A 12,182-nucleotide genomic window follows, 5' to 3' on the forward strand; every position below is an offset into this window, starting at 1 on the left:
ATATTTTACTGGTAATGGGGACATATGTAAATGGCAACAACATAACTTTTTGGTCAGTGTGGTGTGTGTGTGTGTAACCTTTATTTAACTAGGCAAGTCAGTTAAGAACAAATTCTTATTTACAATGATGGCCTACACTGGCCAAACCCAGACAACGCTGGGTCAATTGTGCGCCGCCCTATTGGACTCCCAATCACGGCCAGATGTGATACAGCCTGGATTCGAACCAGGGACTGTAGTGACGCGTCTTGCACTGAGATGCAGTGCCTTAGACCGCTGCGTCCATGTGTGTGTGTTAACTATTTAACTGTACTAGAATGCTTAAAAGGCCGCTAAAATGTAAAATATCGGTTATTGACATTAGGTTTTTGGCAAGGAAAATATCGGTTATCGGTATCGGCCAAAAATGTCATATCGGCGCATCACTAATTTTAATCAACTTAAACCTCCTCATCAGACTCCTCACTCTACCACAATCACCCTCTTTGCACGGTCCATGAAGTCTGTCCTCCTGCTCCTGACAGAGTCCTGGTGCCACAGCATCACAGCTTTTATCAGATCATACTCCCTGATCTCTGGAGAGGACAGCTGGACCATATGGAGATCTGACACTGTATCAGACTTTAGGTTGGACCGCCAATCGGTTTTCACCTGTTTCATGGTATTAAAACCTCTTTCACATTCAGCTGTGGAGGCAGGGAAGGACAGGACCAGGTCAACCAATGCCAGCAAGTCAGGGCAGGACTGCTGATGGCTCCTGTTGACATGGAACCAGGACATCTTCTGCAGGGACTGGGGCTCTTGGTACATTAGCACCTTCAGGACAGTCCACTGGTCAGGGATCCTTTCAACATGGATGCCAGAGGTCTCCAGGACAGGCTTGAAGTGGTCCACCAGGGTTTCCAGTTCAGTGTCACCATCATCTAGAATAATTGTATACATTACATTACATCAAGCATCATGCTGTTTTAATTCTCAAACTATAAAAATATGATCATGAACCTGAACCTAACCTGACTGCCATGTAATACAAAACATAAAGTAACCTGCTGCTGCATCTCCTGACTCTGGCCAGTTGGTGAAGCTGACCAGCTTGGTGGCACACAGGACCCCTACACTGGCGTCCTGGAACCTGTCAGTCATAGTCTCCACTAGCCTGTCAAGCATTTTGTCCTGTGAGGTGACAAGGGTCTTGCTGTCACTTCTGGTCAGCGAAATTCGATCATATCTGTTGGCCATTGTGACCTTCATCATGGGCCCTTCTCTGATGATAAAAGGGTAATTTTACCATCCTTTCAGAATTTTCCTTTGCAACACACTCTCACTCACACTCTCTCTCCCTCTCTTATTGACGTAGTCCTTTCTCTTAATTCTCTTAAGGTAAGTATTTCTTATTGCAGCTTAAATTAACATACCTGGTTTTGTACTTCTTAAGTACTGCCTGTGTTGAGCACAAGGAGCTGTGGGCTTCTGCCATGTAGATAGTGGACCTCTGCAGACAGGCAGTCAGGTTGCTCAGGTGTGTTAGTGTCATGCAGGAAGTCCCAGAAGAAGATACAACAGCCTCCCTCGCAGTACTGTAATATTCCTGGCCTTGGCCTGCTGGACACCTCAGACATTTTGGGCATTAGCAGATTGAATCTGAAATACATAAAGAACAAAGACATACAAATAGGCAATTAATTGCTCTCCAAAAATAAACAATATTAGATATGACACATTTTATCAGTGCATAAAGCATTGAAACATGATGTTACCATTGTAACTGTGTTGTTATTTACTCGACATTACATTTTGATGATGACTTTTAGAGTACTTAGCATAGCAATCTAGAGCTACTACCTGTTCCAGGTGCTGGACACGCCCCTGGTATCCTCGCAGGAAGTGGTCCAGTGCACGCAATAGGTGTCCTACCCATCGGGTCCCGACAATTCTGGTGGGCACTAGTGGTGTGTGCCCAAGAGCCTGGAAGCTGTTTATCAGGTTTGCTCTGTTCAGTGGACTGGTGTGGTAGAAGGTGTAGAGCCCACTGAGGTCGTCTTCTACTTTGTGAAACATCACGTTGGACCGGATGGCATCAGAAAAGGTCAGTTCAAGACGGTGTGCCATACAGTGGATTCCGATGATGTAGGCCCTGTCCCCCTTCAGCTGACCACACCATTCTTGGCTCTGGTCATCACAGCAGCTCCATCTGTTCCCAGAGCGACCAACTTGCTCCCCCACTCATCACACACTCCCTCCATGATGGCACTGATGGCGTGGCTTATGTGTGCTGCGTCTGCCTTCGCCACCGACTTGATGCCAACAAACTTTGACTCAATCTTGCCCTTGTGACAGAATCTGACATAAACTAACTTTTCCTCTTCCACAGAACTGTCTGTGGAGCCATCTGACATGATGGAGAGAAATGTTGTGTTTTTCAGATGTCTCTCTGATGTTGTTTCTCTCCACCTCTGCAATATGGTGCATAAACTCTTTGGCCTGCTTCTCATTTCTATATGTTTCAGCCCACAGCGATTCCTTTTTTCCCCAATCCAAACTGCAAAAATCAAACATAAATTAATTCAATAATAATGAAATATACCATCATGTTGTCCAATATAGCTGTCAGTTGGTTGTGCTAAATTAGCCTTCTGCCCTTTGTTTACTTAAGGATCAACATTATAAGGCTGGTAAAGTCAATTGTGTCACAATGCTTTAAAATGTAAACAGCATCTGGAGACAAACATTAAAATAGAATGTTACAGAGCCACAGGAAAGCATGGAGATCCATGTCAGCATCAATAGGCCTATAATTTTATGGTATTTATACACTATTTTGAGGTGAACTAAAGCTTATCAAGAGCTGAGAAATAATCTATAATACTGGACCACGTCTGCTAAATAGACTTGAAAAAACTAGCTGCAAAGTCCTAGTCTAGCTACAAGAGTAACAACATTTTCACTTACTCGTACATCCACTCCAAGTCAGAAAGTGATCTCGCCTTGCCAGTGGCATGTACAGTCCTGAACAGTATCTTCATCTTCGTGCTGGTCTGCTCTGACATTGCCATTAGCGCTTCACAGAGGGTGTCAAGAGGAGAGGTGTAACGGTGTTCCTCCTCCTCTTCATCCGAAGAGGAGGAGCATGGATTGAACCAAGGCGCAGCGTTTTGAAATGACATAATTTTAATTAAACAAGACGGGAAAAACACAAAACGAAACCACTTGAAATAATTAACAAAATAACAAAACGAATGTAGACAAACCTGAACATACGAACTTACATAAAACACGAAGAACGCACAACAGGAAAAATGACTACATAAAACGAAGAACGCATGAAACAGTCCCGTATGGTGCAACAAACACTAACACAGGAGACAACCACCCACAACGAACACTGTGAAACAACCTACCTAAATATGACTCTCAATTAGAGGAAACGCCAAACACCTGCCTCTAATTGAGAGCCATACCAGGCAACCCTAAACCAACATAGAAACAGAAAACATAGAATGCCCAACCAAACTCACGTCCTGACCAACTAACACATACAACAAACTAACAGAAATAGGTCAGGAACGTGACAAGAGGCTCTGATTGAGCCGGGTATCACAGACACTCAGGCAATGTTACACTTGCTGTGTTCATGGTCACGAATGTTCTCCAGCTTCATAATTTTATTTCCGATGACAAATGAGTTGTTTCTGCTTTTATGTTTAGCATACTGGCGACACACATGTAACCATTATTTAACTAGGCAAGAAGAGAGAACAACCCATCACCACAGCCTCAGTATCATACTGTAGCCTCTTGATGCTTCTTTATCTCCAAACTTCCATTTCTCACAAAACTGCATTTTTTTATGTGATTCGTCCTCCTTTTCGTCAGTGGGTTTTCGTTTCAAAGGTTGGCTTATCAGGTAAATGTCGCCACATAACAGCTCTTTAATGAACTGTAGCTAGCAGCAGACCCGTGGAAAGGGAGTGATGCCGAGTAGCTGATATCCCGTACGGTAAACAGGGCCGTGAAACGAGGAGAACTAGAGACGGTCTGTGGCTGACAAACATGAGTCATTTCCTCCGAGCCATCATGCCAGATATGTTATTACATGACTATTTTGGTACAAACATTTACCCGTCAGTGTGGCGGATAGCCTTTTGAGATTTACTTCCCAAACTGAAAATATACCTGCATTTGGCTCTTGGCGGGTGTTCATTTTGGAACCCTGCTTGCACAGTATACCGGTACCACAGTAATATCACTGTACGTCATGATACATTTTTTAATCTCAGTCCACATTTTTAATCTCAGTCCACATCCCCGCAGGAGGCCTTTTGCCTTTTGGTAGGCCTTCATTGTAAATAAGAATTTGTTCTCAACTGACTTGCCTAGATAAATAAAGGTAAAATAAAATAAAATCAGCGAGCCGCATCCCCTACCAGCCCTCACTCACCTGCTGGGGCTCCCGAGTGACGCAGCGGTTTAAGGCACTGCATCTCAGTGCTAGAGGTATCACTACAGACCCTGGTTCGATTCCAGGCTGTATCACAACCGGCTGTGATTGGGAGTCCCATAGGGCGGTGCACAATTGGCCCAGCGTCGACCGGGTTAGGGTTTGGCCAGGGTAGGCCGTCATTGTAAATAAGAATTTGTTCTTAACTGACTTGCCTGGTTAAATAAAGAATAAATACATTTAATCCGTCTGCTCTTCACGCGTGTCTATTCCTCCATCAGTTTTTTAAAATATAATTTAGCCGTGATGGTGAGCGGGGATGCAGACCCAGACCCTGATGAGTCTTCTGTTAGAGTTGTACCTTTGTTACATTGGAGCAGCGTGCAAAGCGAGCAATGTTGATGACTTGTATCATTTCATCGCCTGTTATAACCAAGAGCACAAAATTAATGTGACCCCAAAAGCCAGATGGAGATGTGTAAATTAGAAGCACATTCAGTCCTTATATTACTATAGCATAGGCTATGTTGCAGCAAATGTAGTCCTATCTGTCACAAGAAAAAAAGTTGATGAGATGATACATGCATTGTGAACTGCACTCCATACTGAGATGGGCTGTCTTTCCCCACCCTGAGCTTGGATGATTGATCATGCAGATAGCAGAGAAAAGGCTGTAGAGAAGCCTGATTTAGACATTGCATATAATTGAGCAGTTCCATTTCACGTCATGCTGTTCATATACATTTTTTTACATATAATTTACATTTTTTTCTCAGTTATTTACCGTGGGAAAAGGGAGAGGGTTTGAGTGGTAAATCTTGGTAACCCCAGGGTTTTTTCTGGATTTAAAAGGAGCTTAGATAGTGGGTGTGGCAATCGGTGTGGTCGGCCGTCGGCACGGCTGAATTTAAGAGAACATTTTAGAGGCCCCCATCTTGGCGGTGTAGATAAATCTTTCAATTTTACGCCAATTTCCTGCAATTCTACAAATTTCTCCATGTGGTTGAGATATATATAAAATAAGTTTTAAAGCTAATTTCCTGCCATTCTACATATTTTGCCATGTAGCTGAGAGAAAATGTTGCGGTTTTAAAGCTAATTTCCTACAATTCTACATATTCTGCCGTGGAGCTGAGAGAAGATTTAGCAGTTTTAAAGCTAATTTCCTACAATTCCATGCATTTGTCCTTGGCTAATGCTGTGTTCAAACATAATAACTAAATTAATACTGCTACATTCATTGTTTTGGGAATTTTATCATTCCCCCTGACTGTCTAGCTTTTATTTTGGTGATTGATAGAAGGTTATATAATAAAAAAATATATAGGTCCATTATCTTTTCTACATACTTTATATATGTTTTAGTTGTTTAAGTTTACACAGAAAGCATTTTTCCATCCCGAAAATGTAAATAAGAATGTATTTTTACTGTCTGGATTTAGGCGTCCCGAAAACATGCTTAGGCATCCCACCCAATAATTTTAATGGCAGAAAAATCCCTGAACCTGGTTCCCGCTATTCAACACTAACACACACACAAACTTTGGCAGCAGCATTGTGGGAGGCCTAGAACAGTCCCAGGGCTTGGCTTCTGACCTCAACTCCACTCGGCATTTAAAAGAGGAGAAATTAAATGAGAGGCTGGTGTTTGATGTGCAAGATGTTGGGACAGGATACGAGGGTGCAGGGAAAGCAAACACACAGACACGCAGCGACACACACACACATACACACATCCTCACCACATAATGTGAATGCCTCATCATGGCTTTTATTTTGGTTTTAGAAAGTAAAGAGTTTTATGTTTCAGAGAATAATTGTCTAAATAAATAAAGTTGGATATTTGGAGAGGAGGATTTTAATACACTTCATAAGAACAGTTTCCATAGTAGAGATGACATTTATTTAAAAAGATTACTTGAGGATTAAGCATTTTTCAAGAGTATAACTTTGCCTATTGTTATTTTTCAGGCAATATTTTGCATTATTGTGATATATTGTACCCCTTGCTGCAGGCCTGCTGCCTGCTTGAATAAGGCAAACCAGTTAAGATTTAAAAAAATGTTTAAATATAAATTTTTAATAGTCACAGAATCAACACATGAAATGCATTTCAGAAGCATATAACTGAATTTGGATATTTATAATGAAAAATACACCTACAGTACTGTATGAGCTCACTTGTGAAGCATTATCCTCCAAGGCGTTTTTTATGGTTCAGATAACAGTATGCCACACACACACACCTAACCTTTTTTTCTGTCTTTCTGTTATTTCCCTCATCAGAAAGAATGTCCCGTGGCAAGTCGCTGATCAAATACAAACTGGCTGTGCGCGTGTGTGTGCGTGCGTGCTTGTGTGACCCAGCCCCTATAACCTGTCTTGAGACCAGTGGTCATTTTTCACCTCCTCTGTTCCTGTGTGTGTGTGTGTGTGTGTGTGTGTGTGTGTGTGTGTGTGTGTGTGTGTGTGTGTGTGTGTGTGTGTGTGTGTGTGTGTGTGTGTGTGTGTGTGTGTGTGTGCGTGGGTGGGTGGGTGGGTGGGTGGGTGCGTGCGTGCGTTTGTGACCCAGCCCCTATAACCTGTCTGGAGACCAGTGGTCATTTTTCACCTCCTCTGTTCCTGTGTGTGTGTGTGTCTTTGCGTGCGTGCGTGCGAGATTAAGGAAAGATTGGCGCCAATGATGGTTGCATGGTGCTAGCCCAAATAGGTTCCCAAGAATCCATTTCAGGCTGTCAATCAAGTTAGATAGCTAGCTTGTGTAACTATCTTAGCTGGCAAGGTTGGCCGACTTTAAAAAAGCAAGCAATAACTAAATTTACTGAATAAGACTCACATTCCAATCAATATTTTACCCAGATTTAGTAGAGATGCATAGAAGCATATTTAGTTTCTTAAAAAATAAGTTTTGAAGTCAGGATATAGACAGCTCAAAAGGTATCCTTAGATATGCATGTCATTAAGCGTATTGATTATAGCTCTAGATTGAAGGAAAAAGCTGTTTCAGGTGTTTGAAAAATGCAAAAAAAATCAAACTTATGGACTAGGGGTATAGCCCCCCTCTGGACCAACTGCCAGCCATCGTCACGTACTTTGTGCCCCCTCAGATGTTTGGGGTGCATGACGCCCCTGGTTTCTGGTATTATTTCCAATGTCCGACAAGCACAAGACATCAAATCAGAGGTTACTGACCAAAAATGTGACTTTCCAGAACTGGATCCTTTGTTTGGATATCCGAAGCAGTTCCATTCGTCACTGGAGCCCTTCCAAAAAGACACTCCGGAGAAGAGGAAGGAGAGACGGCTTTCTAGGGAAACTAAGGAGAAAGGCAAACCTCCCACCGCTACCTAGTGTATTACTTGCTAATGTATCTTGACCAGCTGCATCGCCGCCTGGTACGTCAACTGCACAGCCCTCAACCGGAAGTCTCGACAGAGGGTGGTGCGGACAGCCCAATACATCACTGGGGGCAAGCTCCCTGCCCTCTAGGACATCTACACCAGGCAGTGTCTGAGGAAGGCCAGAAAGAGAGGATCAGGTCTCAGAGACAACTTTATCACCAGCCATCAGACTTATGAACAGCTAACCCTCCCTGTCTCCCTGCACAGACTTCCAGACTATTTGCACCTTAGTGACTATCTGCACATCCAACCCTTACACACAGACTTACAGACACACACACACATGCACACACAAGCACCCATAAACACACACAGATAAGCACACACAAGCACTCAGAACTCACACACACACAGTCAACACTGCTGTTCTGTTATATTCTATAGATTCCACTGCGTGACCAAGACACTACCCACTTTATATTGTAAATACAGTGTAATACAGTCCACCATTACTATGCAGATGACCTCTTCTATTACGTATACTTGTTATTTTGACTCTTTTATTGTTAATATTGATTAATGTAGTGAATTGTTGAGGGAGCTAGCATCTAAGCATTTCGCTGCATCTTTAATACCTGCTGTAAACTGTGCATGTGACTAATAAAATAAGATTTGATTTGTGTGTGTGTGTTTATTTTTCACCTCCTCTATTCCCTGACCAGAATGTGACCTGACCTCTTTGATCAGTCAGTTTTTTGTCATTTCCATCACTGTAATGGTCATGATGGTGAGGGTTATCCCTGAGTGGTCAGCTACTGGTCACAGTGAGGTCATATTGGTCAGGCCCTGGTTCAAATACTATTTAAAATCTTTCACATTCCTTTGAGTGTTTGCTTTAGTCTGCTTGGAGTGCCAGGTTGGAGAGATTTGCCATTTTTGGAATAATACACTGAGTGTACAAAACATTAGGAACACCTGCTCTTTCCATGAGACTGACCAGGTGAATTCAGGTGAAAGCTATAATCCCTTATTGATGTCACTTGTTAAATCCACTTCAATCAGTGTAGATGACGGGGAGGAGAAAGGTTAAATAAGGATTTTTAAGCCTTGAGACAATGGATTTTGTATGGATTGTGTATGTGTGCCATTCAGAGGGTGAATGGGCAAGACAAAAGATAGAAGTGCCTTTGAACGGGGTATGGTAGTAGGCGCCAGGAGTTTTTCACGCTCAACAGTTTCCCGTGTATATCAATTATGGCCCACCACCCAAAGGACATCCAGCCAACTTGACACAACTGTGGGAATCATTGGAGTCAACATGGGCCAGCATCCCAGTGGAATGTTTTTCATACCCTGTAGGCTTGAATTGAGGCTGTTTTGAGGGCAAAATGGCGTGCAACTCAATATTAGGAAGGGGTTCCTAATGTTTTGTACACTCAGTGTATGTTGGTCAATTGCGCCAGGCAAGCAGAGGCATAGTATTTGAACCTAGTCGCTGACACTGGTGATGAACTTAATCATCTAAAGGAATGCAAATGAGCCTGCTTCCTGTCTGAGCAACACAATACATTACAATGGGCTAGCATGGGGGTTATGGGGGGCAGCATACATCTGTATTCAAGCTTTTTGTCTTGTTGTAAAAGAAGAAATATTAGTGAAGTGAGTGATTCAATATCATGGGTGGGAGTCGGAGAGAAGGGTCGTATGAAGTGCCATGCATTGTTTGGTGGCCTCAGTGAGACCATCTGACCTCAATGAGATGGTGGGAGGGATTGAGTGATGTTCAGAGTGAGGAGCTGGGAGCAGGAAGGGTGAAGTAGGGAACAGGGTCATGAAAGGTCACGGGAGGTCACCGGGGTCAGGGCTCATAGCAGGGTGATTCAGTTCTAGGTAATCTTTTGTTTCGGACTATCTATCTTTGTGTCCCAGATTGTGGAGACAGAATAATTTTATTCTAGAATGAGATGGTTCTTCTCAGAACAAAAAACACATTAAATACTCTCATGAGAATCACTCAAGGTTTTTGAGAATATTTTCTCTGTTAAATTCCATTCAACATCATTTTTAGCATGTCGATTCACTTTATGTTCTTTCCGCCTGATTAAACCTCTATTAGGTAGCATATAGAATCTAGAGAGCAGTGTTGTTTCTCGCTCCGTGCTTCTAAGTGCAAGAAATACCTACTGGTGTTGGATCTTCATTTGATCACTCTTTTGTTGCTGAGAATTTTCCTGGACAGCAGGAAATGCAAATATGTAGTGTATTTGAGTTTTAAAAAGGCTTTTAAAGTTTGTCATTTCCACTTTGAAATTTCACACTTGATTTGCCCTAATGAAAAATGTATGAAACCCTACAAAAATATCCATTGATTATAATCAACATAATAATTCACAGTTTCTGTAGCTCCAGGACAATTTTCTTGCTGTAGAAAACTGTCTGAAATTGAGACCCTACATCTGTACGTTGTTAGGAGAACATGAGGCTAATTTACTTAGAAAACCAATCAATAACACACGGTTACTTTAGAGACTAGCTAAGGTAAAGGTGAAGGTTGGGCTTCCTGGCTAATGTAATGTGGGGGATCTCATCTGTATACCCTGATGAAGAGCTATTACATGTTAGGGAGCATCAAGATCATCAGTGTGCTGGAGTTGGCCTTTTATTCTATCTGGTCCAATCTGTAGAACGTTGTGGAGTCTGTCAGGTTCCAGAAATGAACTCTGAAATGAGTTAGGATAGGTTCTTATTCTAGCTAGAGACCCAGTACTCACGACTCGGGTATGAAACACACTCCTGCTGTTTCATAGGCATTTTTATGCTGTTCATAGGGAATTCAGAGATATTCATAGGCATTCCTACACAGTTCATAACCATTCAAAGACATTTCATTAATCAGAATGAATGAGGAGTTGAGGAAATAAAACAATCAAATCTCTTTGAATAGATGTGTGGCTACATGCTTTGATTTGAAACTTGAATTGAGTGAGAGAACGCCCATGTGCCCTAGACTTGAGCATGTAGTACTTTGACAAACTGTACACATTATCTTTAAGAGTAAATACTTGCAGTGTGAGTACGTAATACTTAGAGTTCATATTTGCACATTACGTAATAGCTTATCGCATTTGCTTTTATTCAACAAAAGCTTTTATCGCTCCCAAGCATTTGCAAACACTCACAAGATTCAAGGTTAGATTGAATCCAAAGTTACAGTCAAATGACAGAGCAGAGAACTGTTGACAACATTCACATATTGTACTGTATGTGAGGCCACACAGACTCAGAAGCATTACGCCATTCTTAAAGCAGCTGTTTACTTTCATTTCCAGTTGATCTGATATATTAGTGTAGGGGCCTCAGGGCCAGTGTGAGTGTACACTTAAGGTTTGGAGAAGTTCTGTAGCTTCTAGCGGCTTCCCTTACTTTAATTAGAGCCTTGAGTGTGTTCAGACTGTATGGGTGTGTTTATGAATGCACGTATGGATTACAGTGTGGAGATGTGTCAGATCATACATTTTAGTTTATGACTGCATATTATGTGAGTGTGTGTATTCATGTGTAAAGGACATCATCCTACTTGCTTAGTGAGTACCACTTCCGCCTGATTCGGCCCATACCTGGCGTGAACTCATCGTCGCCACGCGAAAAGCTAGCTATTTTCTTTCTCAAGTGAGGACACTTCAGGCTAAGGAGTATGTTTAACACATCCCATGTGCTGCACATGCACATGTCTTTCCCTCTCTGTAGGTGAGTGTACTAATGTGATTATATTATATTTTCTCTGTCTGTTTGTATATGTATATCTGTATTTGTGAGGAGTCCCCTATCTGAATTAGCAGCAGACCTGTTGTTAATGTAAACCTGGAGCTGTCTCTGTCTCTTTGTCTCTGTCTCTGTCTCTCTGTTTCTGTTTCTCTGTTTCTGTCTCTCTTTCTGTCTCTCTCTTTCTGTCTCTCTCTCTCTCTTTCTGTCTCTCTCTCTTTCCGTCTCTCTCTCTTTCTGTTTCTCTGTCTCTCGGTTTCTCTGTCTCTCTTTCTGTCTCTCTGTCTCTCTCTTTCTGTCTCTCTGTCTCTGTCTCTCTGTCTTTGTCTCACTGTCTTTCTGTCTCTCTCTGTCTTTCTCTCTCTGTCTCTCTGTCTCTGTCTCTCAGTCTCGTTGTCCCTCCCTTTCTGTCTCTGTCTCTCTCTGTCTCTCTTCTCTCTCTGTCTCTCTGTCTGTCTCTCTCTGTCTCTGTCTCTCTGTCTCTCTGCTCAGTCCTGTGTTTTGTATTGCCTGGGATCCCCAGCAGAGCTTGGATCGTGACACTCCGTACGGTGGCTCGTCATTAGATTACATACACACACTCATGCACACACACACACACACACTGTGAGCCTGGGACCAACCCCCAGAGAGAGCCCAGA

General features: G+C 42.4%; 1 protein-coding gene across 1 annotated transcript in view; it reads left to right on the plus strand.

Annotated features, from left to right (window-relative positions):
• The window catches only part of LOC129862734 (ADP-ribose glycohydrolase MACROD2-like), a 917,737-nt gene that overhangs the window by 160,228 nt on the left and 745,327 nt on the right, over window positions 1-12,182 (plus strand). The window lies entirely within an intron of this gene.

The sequence above is a fragment of the Salvelinus fontinalis genome, chromosome 1, assembly GCF_029448725.1.
Source record: "Salvelinus fontinalis isolate EN_2023a chromosome 1, ASM2944872v1, whole genome shotgun sequence".
NCBI lineage: Eukaryota > Metazoa > Chordata > Actinopteri > Salmoniformes > Salmonidae > Salvelinus > Salvelinus fontinalis.